This window comes from Pelophylax lessonae, assembly GCF_965119305.1.
Source record: "Pelophylax lessonae genome assembly, chromosome: 9".
NCBI classification, from domain to species: domain Eukaryota; kingdom Metazoa; phylum Chordata; class Amphibia; order Anura; family Ranidae; genus Pelophylax; species Pelophylax lessonae.
Window position 1 is genome coordinate 97,328,124 of NC_138776.1, and position 12,085 is coordinate 97,340,208.

The 12,085-nt window shown below is 40.0% G+C and overlaps 1 protein-coding gene across 1 annotated transcript in view; it reads right to left on the reverse strand.

Moving 5' to 3' along the window:
- TRIM8 (tripartite motif containing 8) overlaps positions 1-12,085 on the reverse strand; it is a 130,919-nt gene that overhangs the window by 39,152 nt on the left and 79,682 nt on the right. The window lies entirely within an intron of this gene.

The following is a 12,085-nucleotide window of genomic DNA, read 5'->3' on the forward strand; positions in this document are numbered from 1 at the left end:
TGTGTAAAAAAAAAAATTAAAAAAAATGAATAAAATTTTTTTTAAATGTCCAAAAATATCGGCAGATACCGATATGCGATGACCACAATATCGGTATCGGCAATAAAAAAATGATATCGGTCGCTCACTAGTTCAAGCTCAACTTTTACAGGAAAAAGCTAAATTTGCATATAACTTTAGTTGCTTATATCTGAATCCACTGATCATTTTGATGGAGTTTGATACTAAATCCTACGCATATGCAATTCTTTCATTACAAACAGTTGAGACAGTCAAGTGATTAATACTGTAAGCAGTTTTCCTCGGCCTGTAACAGATGACAGTAGTTTACACTCAGCTGCACAGGAAATGACACGTTTTTCTGAACGACACCTTGCACATTGCAATAACCGAGGATCTAAATTACTAAAAAAGAAAAAGAAAAAATCCTTCAGAAAGGGTTCTGACCTAACTCTGTACTTAATACACAATAATGAACCAACTCATTGCCCGGCTTGCCTCTGCATGAAAAACCTGATTATAATTTCACAAATACTGAGCGATGTTTGAATAAATGCACTTACTTCCTGCCACATAAGCCTGGCAAATATTTGACAACAAATACCTGTTTCTTAAGAAGCTCAGATTTTCATACATTAGAGCTGCTTTCCTCCACCTACACAAAGATACAGGGTCCCCTGCCACAGGCCCAGGCACTGTCTGCTCTCCAATTATTCAAATACTTTTTAACGGCTCACTATTTCAATAAATAATTCAGGGGAATAGCTTTGCATTAATATTCAATGGCATATTTAAAACACTATAGAATATTTGATAGAATCAATCATATACACAGAAAAGGCAATATTCCCAGAATAAAAAGTAATGCTTTATTACATTTTTTATGACTAATGAAAAATGAAAATATGTATTTAAGAGACAAGCAACAAAATGTTCGCGTGTAAAGATAACAGCAGCATGATAAAAGTCTATGGCGTGTTTAAAAGCCAGAAAAGCTATTGAACTTAATAATTTCAACGTATGGCCTACTTTATTTAGGTGGGTCGTCTCAGTGTATGGTCACACTATCATTACAATATACAAAGTGAGCAATGTATGTTCTAAGGGCTCATTTACATGGGAGAAAAGCCTTCAATCCTAGTGCTGAGCTGCGTGCAGGCAGCCCATATTAGTAAATGAGCATGCATTGGCTTTATGGACTCACCCGCACATCCGAATTTTACAGATATGCAAGAATTGGATGAACGGACCTCGGTGCAAAACCTCAAAAGTCATTTTTATTATTTTATATGCCCATAACACCATATTCGTTGGGCTGCGCAGGGTAGACATGTCTAATGCAAAGACAAGGTTTGCCTTAAGGTGTTTGTTACCCTAAAAAAAAAAAAAAAAAAAATGGATCCTGTTCCCTTAAAGCATGTTATGCAGCACAGTGCTTGTGCTGGGTAATTTGGTCCCCCCATATCACCTGAAATACCTGGCTGATCCTGCCAGGCTATGCCACGGTTTATCATGGCTGCTGGCCCTGACACTGTGGTCAGTTTACCTGCCTCCGTCACCCGCAGCTCTCCTCTCTTACCTCTTTCCTCCTCCCCCTCCCCTCCATTCCTGTCAGCTCAGTCTACTCCAAGATCCTCCCCTACTGCTGCTCTCATATCTATTGTATACTGTAAGCATGCCATCCCTCTGTTATATAACGCTATGTGTCCCTGTGCTGTATAAAAAAGATGCTGATTATACCTTATATCAGATTATCTCCTGGTGCTCACGTGACACCTCTGATCTCTCTCCTTTACGGCTGATGTCAGTGACAGTGCTTGGCCCCACCCACTATAGCTGTTAGCTGGCAGAGGAGAGAGTCAAGGAGTCACGTGAGCGCTGGGAGACTCTCTGATATATAGGTATAATTGGCAATTTTTTTTATAGAGCACAGGGACACATAGCATCATATAACAGAGGGGGTGTTTTAAGTTTTGTATAGAGTGGAGAAGGATTCAAGCCCATGTCTGTTTTTATTGCTGTCTATGCCCCCCGTTAGGGAGATTCGCCCTCTCTATTTGTCCTGTTTAACATTATTATTGAAAGTGAAAGTAAAGAAAATCCCACATTTTGGGTTGTCCCCAAAAACGGAATAGAGGGCAAATCTTCCAATGGAGAGACTAGTTCTGGTGACCTTGGGGTCCCCAAGGGATTCTCTAAGTTTTCATTTGCATTTACTTCCTATTTGGCTATGGGACAGAAAGTGAAGGGAAATCTCTAAAATGAGACACAGATGGTGAAAACAAATCTGATGGGGGTTATAACCCTCCTTTGCTCTATCCAAAATGAAAAAAGTCCTATGATGTCAGTTCACATCACTGCATTGTAATGATGTTACGCTAAAAAAAAGTTGAACGTGCACTACTTTTTTTTCAGCACAGCGTGTTGTGACATAATACACTGCATCACAACCCGCTGGGGTGAACAATAATAAATTAAATGTCACTTTGTGAAATGTCAATAAAGCTGTGTAATTTATGACACATGGGCCCCACTCCCTTCACAGGTATAGCGTGGCCGCTGGTGTGATCAAGCTTTGAATTTGCTGCCTTTATCAAAATAATCACTTTTGATGCTGCCATTAAAGTTCTTGTTTAGGCACCTCCTAGGCAACAGCGCTAACCAAAGGTGTTCCTGTACTGTCACCCTGCACAATGGAGACAAGCGGCTGTTTCAACATACACTACAGACATTGCCCACTGTTATTATCATAAAATCTGCCCTGAGAAGTGCCATTGCTGGAGTGCATACATGTAGACAAGAGGTGGATCAAGGAGGGTAAAGGAAATCAGCACCACTAAGATTTAACAAAGGATAAAGACCAAGTATTTTAGTTTTTCAAATGCTAATCTTTTAGAACATATTTTTAGCAAAAGTAAATTACATTCTTTAAGGGTTTACACCTACTTTAAAGTTTTGGCTATAAATCCACTTTAAGCAGCAAATTCACCTGATAGAGGGGGACATTATTTCTTACATTTGTGGGCCTATTATCTCACTGAAATGGTAATCCTGGTGTGTTCCTGGTCTTGTACGAAGTCTTCAGTTGCTCCAACTTTGCAGCCAATGGTGCCCATAAATAGATAGCCGTATTCAGTAAAAACGAACGTCATACCCTCACTTCTGAACTATGTAGAAAGTCTGTTTCCCTACTGAGGTCCTTATGCACTACTCAGGGTAACTTTCTAAATTTAGCAAGCTGTCACAAAGGATTGCTGCTAAATTTGTCATGAACAGTTTTGCATGCAGCATATTATTAAATGAAAGACTGAATATGTTTGAAAAAAATGTAAGAACAGTTATTTAGATGTTAGTTGGGTTTCACCCATTTAACAACCCCTATAAGTATGTTTTCCACGTATATGGAATGGCACATCAGCTAGAACAATTCACCTGTCACCCTAGTTATATTTAAAGCAGAACTAAACCCTCCTATAGTTTTCAGACAAGGAAATTGCCATCTTGGCCTCCGTTTAATCTTCAACTGCCATGATGCTGCACATGGGATCAGTTATGACACCAGCCATTTGATGGTTTAAACACAACCAAAGTAACAGTTACATTCCCGGCATTTGCTGAGAATGTAACTTTTTTTTAGATAGGTTTAGTTCCACTTTAAGACTAAACTCCAGGCAAGTTAACCATACTACTGAAAAACATATATCGTAGTTTACCTACTTAGATAATTTTTAATTCTGGTCAGACAATCTTGGAATCCAGGCACCCCTGCCCGACTGAAAAGTCCTGCTTTTCTAAACGAATAAACTGCAAAAATACATTTTACAAACGCCATGGGGGTAATGAAAAGAAGGAAGACCCCAAAAATGGTGTATACAAGATAAAGAGAAAGATTTAAAACTTGGAGTGTGAAAAGATAAAGGAAAACAGTGGCCAACACCTTTTAAATTATATGAACTGACAAAAGAGAGAAGGCCAGAAGACCTTACAGAGGGGTAAACGTAGTACAAAATTAACACCTATACAACATTCAAAAAACTAATTTATTGCTGAATTTTGTGTTTGCATGGGAGTTTTCCCGTAAGCCCCACTATGCTGTTTTGGATAGCAGTATGAACATAAGGCTGATATTCTGCCACAATAGCATTCTTACCAAGAAGAGCAAGAGAACAGTTCAGGAAGCGGGCCAAACATTTCTCCACCCTGTTGTTATGAGATTCTCTACTCCCCTCACACTGAATAAGATGCCAAAGAAAAAAGTAAGCTATAAATCATCTCCACAAAGTAATGAACAGCCGGCTTTGCCAGCACAACAATGGTTAAGACTAGTGCCTATTCGGAAGAGGTCAGCTAAGAGGCTTCAGGCACCGCCAAGCAAAGCAATATCGAGTCATGTGACCTTTCCACTCTGCTGATCTCTCCTATGACTTTTCTACATTTGCCTCACAAGGGTCACAAAGCCATTATTTGGAGAGAAAAGAATAGAAAAACCTTACAGCACAGATTAATTCTGTGGATGTGGTCCTAACAATATATGGGGCCATAGAGGTGTCCCATAATTTATATCTAGTGGCATACCTTATTCTTTCATTGCTTCAGCCTTGAGAAGTCAGACATGAATTTGGGTGCAAAACTGATATTTCAGTTTTTGGCTAATGATTCTCAGTTCAAACTGTATTAATCGATGAACTGCACCAGCTTTGGATTCCTTACTGATAAGTTGCTGCCCCTACTAAATAAAATAAAGAGGTGGAAAGTCTACCAAGCATTAAAATTGCCAAGAGACATGCACTAATGGTATTCCTGGGGCTCGCCTGAAAAATGTCCTCATTTAATTATATAATGGATGCCCCCTTCTTAACAATTAGAATGTCTACGTCCCATATATTTCCCCTTGGCTCTGTGGTCTGTTTATACCTAGATGTCCTCTCATACCAATAACATCAAATAGATTGTAAATCAGCTAGCTGCCTAATCTGAGTTCTGTGTAAAAGGTATTAAAAGGTATTTTTGGTCTTCAAAACAAAATGTGATATTGGCCTGTAACTGATGATGACTAATTAAAGTTTCAAAATTGATTTGAAGGCTTAACACCTTCTTTCTCGTTATATATGTTGTCTACTTGTCAAGGCCTGGAACTGACAACTTTTGGATATCCATATTTGAATGTATAATTTATGTTTTTTGTATCTGAGTATACTCTGTGATTAGTTCTCCAACAATAAAAAGATTGAACAAAAGTTTCAATCACAAGGTTTGTTAGAAGAACTGGTCATGCATTGAACTCTTGGAGGGACAAGATCCTAAGTTGGTTAAACTTTCAATCTTTAGCCGAAGATTTTATGGATAGGCTATTTGGGCATTTAATGTGATAATTTTATGTTTGAAATATAAATTTAAGTGTCTAAAGGTGGTATACATTATAAGAAAATTGGGCAAATGATCGTCTGATTTTCCTCAAAGTTGAAACCAAGAATGGAACGTATAAAAGGCTTTTTTTAGTTGTTTATTGTTTTCGTATATATATCTTTCATATCTGATTTTTTTTGTACCAAAAACCATACAAAAACAGTAAAAAAAATTTTTTGTTCTGTTCATGTACAAAAAATTTTTTGGAGTTTTTCCCGACAGAAATTTTCTTTTGGAAAGTCTGAATTGGATGTCAAAAGTTGTGTACACACTATGCGAAAATCAAACAATTGTGCCTCGTACTGAATTTTTCTTCTGATTTTCTTATAGTGTGTACCCTACTTAAGTGTGGGTATGTAATCTAAGTATCTAAGTGAGGCTCCCTCAATAAATACGATGGTTGTTTTAAGCTATTGACTTAAATTTGGCATCTGTTTAAATTAATCCCTTATTTAATGTTGTTTGATAAGTAGATGCTTTGGCTTCTGTGCCTCATTCCTCACGACCCAAACCTGCAACCAGGTTCCATTGTAATTTTACCAGTCATTGCTGCAGCTATGCATATGGTTGGACTGTGATAATGAAAAGCCCAAGCACACTGAGATAAGATCCCAAATCAATTGTGGCCTTAATGTAATACTATAGCAGTACTGGGAAAAAGAATGACAAGGATGTAGAAGTTATAGTTGGTTCAGTCAGCAGTTAACGTTTTGTAATGTACTTTAGGAGTGGTGTGTCTAGTGCACACTTCAGTTCTTTGTGCCTTCCTTTGCGCCTCCATGCTCTTTGCCTGTTACCATGACAGCACTAGCAGATTAGCTAGTGAAAGAGTTAGGTGTGACAGACTCAACTGTGCGTAATTTAGTACCTTACAACATCACTGTAAGTGACATCAGAAACGTCCATATCAAATTCTTTCCAGCTACCATATGCAAAGGGTGGCATTCATGTCTTTAAAAAATACTATCATTATTATTATACGGAATTGAATATAAAGCCAACAGTTTGTGCAGCTCTTTAAAAAATGAGGGAGATAGTACAGTTACAATACAATTAAATACAAGAGGGATTAGAGGGCCCTGCTAGATTAAAAAAAAAATATATATATACCGGTATATCTTCTCTACTTCCTCCTCGCATATAATTCATTCTGAGATTATAGATTCACACTTCACCATTTACTTTCCTGCTAAGCAACAATATAATATCAAAAGCTCTTGATGGGAGTTAAGGGTCACAAGTAATGGATCACCCCATACAGTTATTAAGATAACCATTATTTTTTGTGTTCTATCTTACACATATAGATCCCTTGCATATAACTGCAGGAATTTGCATGATGTATTTTGTGTGTTGATCTTTCGTTTGAAAACTCCATCCACCTAACATGCAAACTACACAAATCTACTTTACATCAGCGTGTAGAGATTGCCACAAGAGAAGCTTGCATTAGCCATTAATGCATACTTGTCACTGGGCTTCCTACAGCTCATCCCCAGCCACCTCCCCATAGAAAGAGGCAAGGGCTGTGAGTATTGGATAAGAGCCACAGCTAATGTCACTGTTTTGACGTGTTCCCTTTCAAGATGCCAAAAGAGCACATCTGACTTTCTAATCAGCCACAGAATTGTCTTGCAGACACCTCAGCTGGCCCCTCATCTGAAGCCTGTCTCTGCTGCTATTCCGCAAGAGAAACATTCCACCGTGGGGAGGGTGAGGCAACCACATTCAGCGAGCCAAGCTTCTCCCATACCCAGAATTCTCATATTCAAAGCACATTGTCTTCCTTGGTCAGATCAAAGCTACCCTCAGAAAGCAGGTGAATGCCATTATATTTTTCACCCACTACAAAGATCTATTCACCGACATCAGAAACATTTCAATCAGTAAAGTTCTGCAGCTTGGCAGGTGCATCTATGTACTTTGTACAGACTACAACAAATAGCCGACCAACCAGGGATGCAATGGCCACAAGGCCCATGAGTAAAATGTGAATAATATGATTATTGTGATTTTTTTTTTTTTGCCTTCAACTTTTCATCTTGGTTATCCAGACTTGTTCTCTCGCTCCTGCTGCTTCCAGTTATACCTAAGGCTCCAATTATAATTGTCTATTGCCTTTCATGCTTTAAAATTGGTACTCCTGATCCTGCATGTGCTGTCAGCTGTAGTCAACAAAGCAATCCTGAAAATTGTCTTGTTGCCAAATCCATCCCCCTCTATCAGACTGGTGATCACTAGGCATTTCTAGAATCTGAACCTCAGTGACATCCTTCCACCTCTTGATGGGGAGACAAAGAGTTCTCTTGCTTGCCCGCAATAGTCCTGAACTTGCACTTTATTCCCACCGCACACATCCTGGACCTGCACTCCAGTCCCCTGATCTCAACATCAGTCCTAATGCTGCCTCTCTGTATCTCAAATCTCTGTGTTCCTGCCCTGCTTTGGATTGCCACTTTGTGCCTGTAACCATAGTTCTTGACTTCAGAAGAAGCAAGAAGGCCACGAAAGCTGGACCTTAACCACTTAAGCCCCGGAAGATTTTACCCCCTTCCTGACCAGGGCCTATTTTGCGATTCAGCACTGCGTAACTTTAACGGACAATTGCGCGGTCGTGCGACGCGATACCTAAACGAATTTGACGTCCTTTTTTTTTTCCACAAACAGAGCTTTCTTTTGGTGGTATTTGATCACCTGTGCGATTTTTTGATCATGCGCTATAAACAAAAAAAAGAGCGTAAATTTTGCAAAAATAACAATATTTTTCACATTTTTTTATATGAAATCCCCCCCCCCCCCCCAAAAAAAATGTAAAAATCAAAAAATTTTTAACATTTTAGGCCAATTTGTATTATGCTACATATTTTTGGTAAAAAAAAAAAAAATCGAAAAAAGTGTATTTTGATTGGTTTGCGCAAAAGTTATTGCGTTTACTAACTAAGGGAAAGATTTTTGTAATTTTTGTTTTTTACTTAACGCGTAATGGCGGCTATCTGCGATTTTTTTTGCGAAACTGCGACATTGCGGCGGACAGATCGGACCCTTAACTGACATTTTTGACACTTTTGGGGTTACCAGTGACATTACTACAGTAATCAGTGCTATACATATGCACTGTTACTGTAAAATGACAATGGCAGTGAAGGGGTTAACTTTTTTTGAGAGGGAGGGGTTGTGTGTGTCCCTAAGGGCTGATTCTAACTGTGATTGGCTGTGGCTTGAGGTGTAGGAACAGTGATCAACGGTCCTACATAGTAGAACCGTATGATCACTGTTCTTACACAGGGGAGAATGAGAGGCGGCTTGTTTACATCAGTCGCCTGCCTTTCTCCCGCTCTAACGGACGATCGCGAGTGCCCGGGCACATGCGCGGGGGGTCCGTGACCGAGCGGGAGCGCGCCTCCGGCGGTATGCGCTCACTCCCCAGAGCCTCACAGGCTAGTGACGTACCCATACGTCACTTTGCCTATGAGGGGCTGACCGCCGCAGTATATGTACTTGCGGCGGTCGGCAAGTTTAAAGGTGTAATTTGTCATGGAAATAAGATAAAAATATATCAATGATAGTGCTGTGTGTTGCTGCAAGTACACTAATACGGCTACAATCCAATGCCAGTAACCAGAAGCCCTCTATATTCTCCAATAGTGCCCTGCCTTCCCTGACACAGATATTTCTTCTATCAATGATTGAGGAGGTCACTTTTACAATATAAACAGTTAAAAAATATACCTTTACACAGATAATATATGAACTTACTATCAATGCCAATGCTCTTTTTTCCTAAAGAAATAGCAGCTGTTGTTGCAAAATACTTCTCAATATCCACAAGACAGCTGCTGTTCAAGTCAAGAGTCTTTATATTTCCGGAACAATTGTTATGCCAATGGAAGCCAAGGTCAAGGCTTCAGGCTGCCTGTAGCTAGAGTCACCTGCTGCAGTAAGATTTTGGAAGCAAGTAAAGGTCCATTATAATTTTTAATGTCCAAACATGTTGTCTGTGGGTGATAAATACTGTTTATTGCATTAGGTAACAATGAGTCACAGTCCTAAGGAAAATTTCCATCTAAGACTACTAAAGTGTATCCGCAGCCGAAATAAACAATTGTGACACATGTACCGGGACAGATTATTTTCCAAAATGTTTCATAAAGGAATGCATGTACCCTTGTTCTCAAACTCCACCATGGTGTGCTATCTTGTGCTATCTGACTGCATACCATAAGGAGCATGACAACAGAGCTTGCAATTCTGAGGACTTGCGACTATTGCCTGTGTTTTCCACTACAAGTAACACCCCCAAGCCATTTCTTCCTCCTGAAAGCCAACCTAAAGGGCCGTACACACTTGACGAAAATCGGACGAAATATCCTCCGATTTTTCTCTGTCTTCTCAGCGTTCATTACCGTTTTTAGTTGACAGTGCATAAATGTTCACGAAATTTCTCGTCCGATTTTTCTTTTTTTTTGGCACATTTGTTCCTAGACTTCCGGGTTGTCAGCAACTTCAGATCATGCGTGGTCTTTCGTATCCGATTTTTCACGGACGTACTACATACACATTAAACGAAAATCGGTCGTCTGGGGATGGACGAAAAAAATTTTGGTGTTTGTCCCTCCGTTTTTTTTAGTTGAAAATGTCAGCATCGGCTGCTGAAAGTTGTGTACACACTAGGTGAAAACACTAGGTGATTACATGTAAGCTCATTTTCAGTTGGCACCAGGTACGGTATATTTACTGAACCCTACGTTTTTTTTTCTTGTGTGGGTCTTTTCTTCATGTCCTCTATTTTAATTCTTGTATCTGCTAATCTTACTGAGATAAAGAAACTAAATCACATTACTAAAAGGCAAATTTTAGGCCACAGCAGAAATTAACCTTTAAACTGCTACATTTACCATACAAGTAATGCAACTGTGCTAAAATCAGAAAGACCACATAAGCTAAGTTTTAAAGCTGGCACATTCCAGGGAGCGTCTCACATGTTTCTACTTCCTTCATCTGTGCTCCGTAACTTCCTTTTGTTCTCTTTACTGAATAGCCTATCAGATTAAGCCTTCTATAGCAGGTTTAAATCGGACGGCTGAAGAGAAAAAAAAAACTCTTCCAGACATAAGCCTGGTACACACTATTCGTTTTTTTTCCATTCAACCCAGCGGGTTGAACAACAAAAACCTGTCAGCTCCAGTCGGAGCTGTTATACTAACAATATGAAGTAAGTACAGCGATCTCCCCCTGGCTGAGCTATTGTGTTCTGACAGGGGGATGCCTATTGGCTGAGAGCACTGATTGGGAGTCAGTTGGCTGCTGGTTTTCCAGCATGCATGTACGACAGAAGCTGGCCAAACGGCCGGCTTCTGTCAAACCGGTCAACATACCCACACAGGCCGAATGTCGGGCTTCTTTTTTAACCAGCCCCATGTGTACCCTGACTAAACCCGGCCATAGGTTGCAGGAAAGAAAATCACTTGATTCCCCCATCAACATAGTCAGTGTTGATGGGGGGAATCCCTCCTGCGGAGCCATTGTGTTCTACCAGCCAGCTGTCTCCACCGGGAGAACACAGTTGTTAGCCGCTAGCAATAATCACATGTAAAATCCAACAGGATGGATGTAAACAAAAACAAGTTGATCGATTGATTAACTTGTGTACATTTAGCCTGCCCATACATGGTTCGAATCTCAGCCAGTTCCTGCTGAACAGTCTATGGCCGGGTTTAGGTTGGCTATACATTATACAATTTTCCTTTAGATTTACGAAAACCATATAAAATGAGGTCAAACCTAAACACTTTCAATTTTTATGCGATCAGGCAGGCCCTTGCGCTATATTACAGCTATTAGATTACAGCTTTAGATCAAATACTTTAGGACGTCTGACAGACAGGGCTGACAGCAAAAGTCCTTCAAAGGGTGTTTGGGAAAAGTTTTGCTGCACTGCTAACAGATCAGCATAAGAGCTTCTTGGGTCATCAGATTATCAACAAAGGTAAGTGAAAAGGACTAGTGCACTACAGCAATGTTGGAAGAAAAACAATCCATGAGCAGGCATTCTCTGCATGCCTTTCCTGGCTTTGTTTATGGTGTCACCTTTAGGTGATACATGGGATTCTTAGAGGTTTCTGTAGAGATATGGGGGGCTGCTTTGATTCTATGCTATGGACCTAAGGCTTTTCGTTATGTCTCAGATAAAACACTCCGTACATTGCGCGTACAGTCCTACATAAAAGAGTAGCCCCGTACTCTTCAGCCACTTTCTGCATTCCATTTGCCCTTTCATTCTATTGGCGCCTGCGGGCACACTGGTAGCTGAGACGGTTTATCTGTTAATGCAGGTTTCCCCACCACAGGAGGCTGCCAAGTTGGTTATTAATCTTGATGCATCTGTTGGCTTGGCAGATCTCAGCTCTGTGTCTCTCCCAATCCAGCTGAAGACGCATTTCGCAAGTGTCAAGCTCAGTCAAATTCTCTGTCCACCAGAGCTGTGGGTAGAGGAGGCAGGCAACAGAATGGTATGGTTTTCATTTCGGCCTTTTTGCAAAAAAACATGAGCTTATGTACAAGTGTCACGAGAGGCAACGGGGCGCACAGCATCTGAAGAAGACAACTGGAATACATGGCAGCTTTAATAATCTTAACACAAACTGATTAAATACAAACTGATTTAAAAAAAAAGTAAATC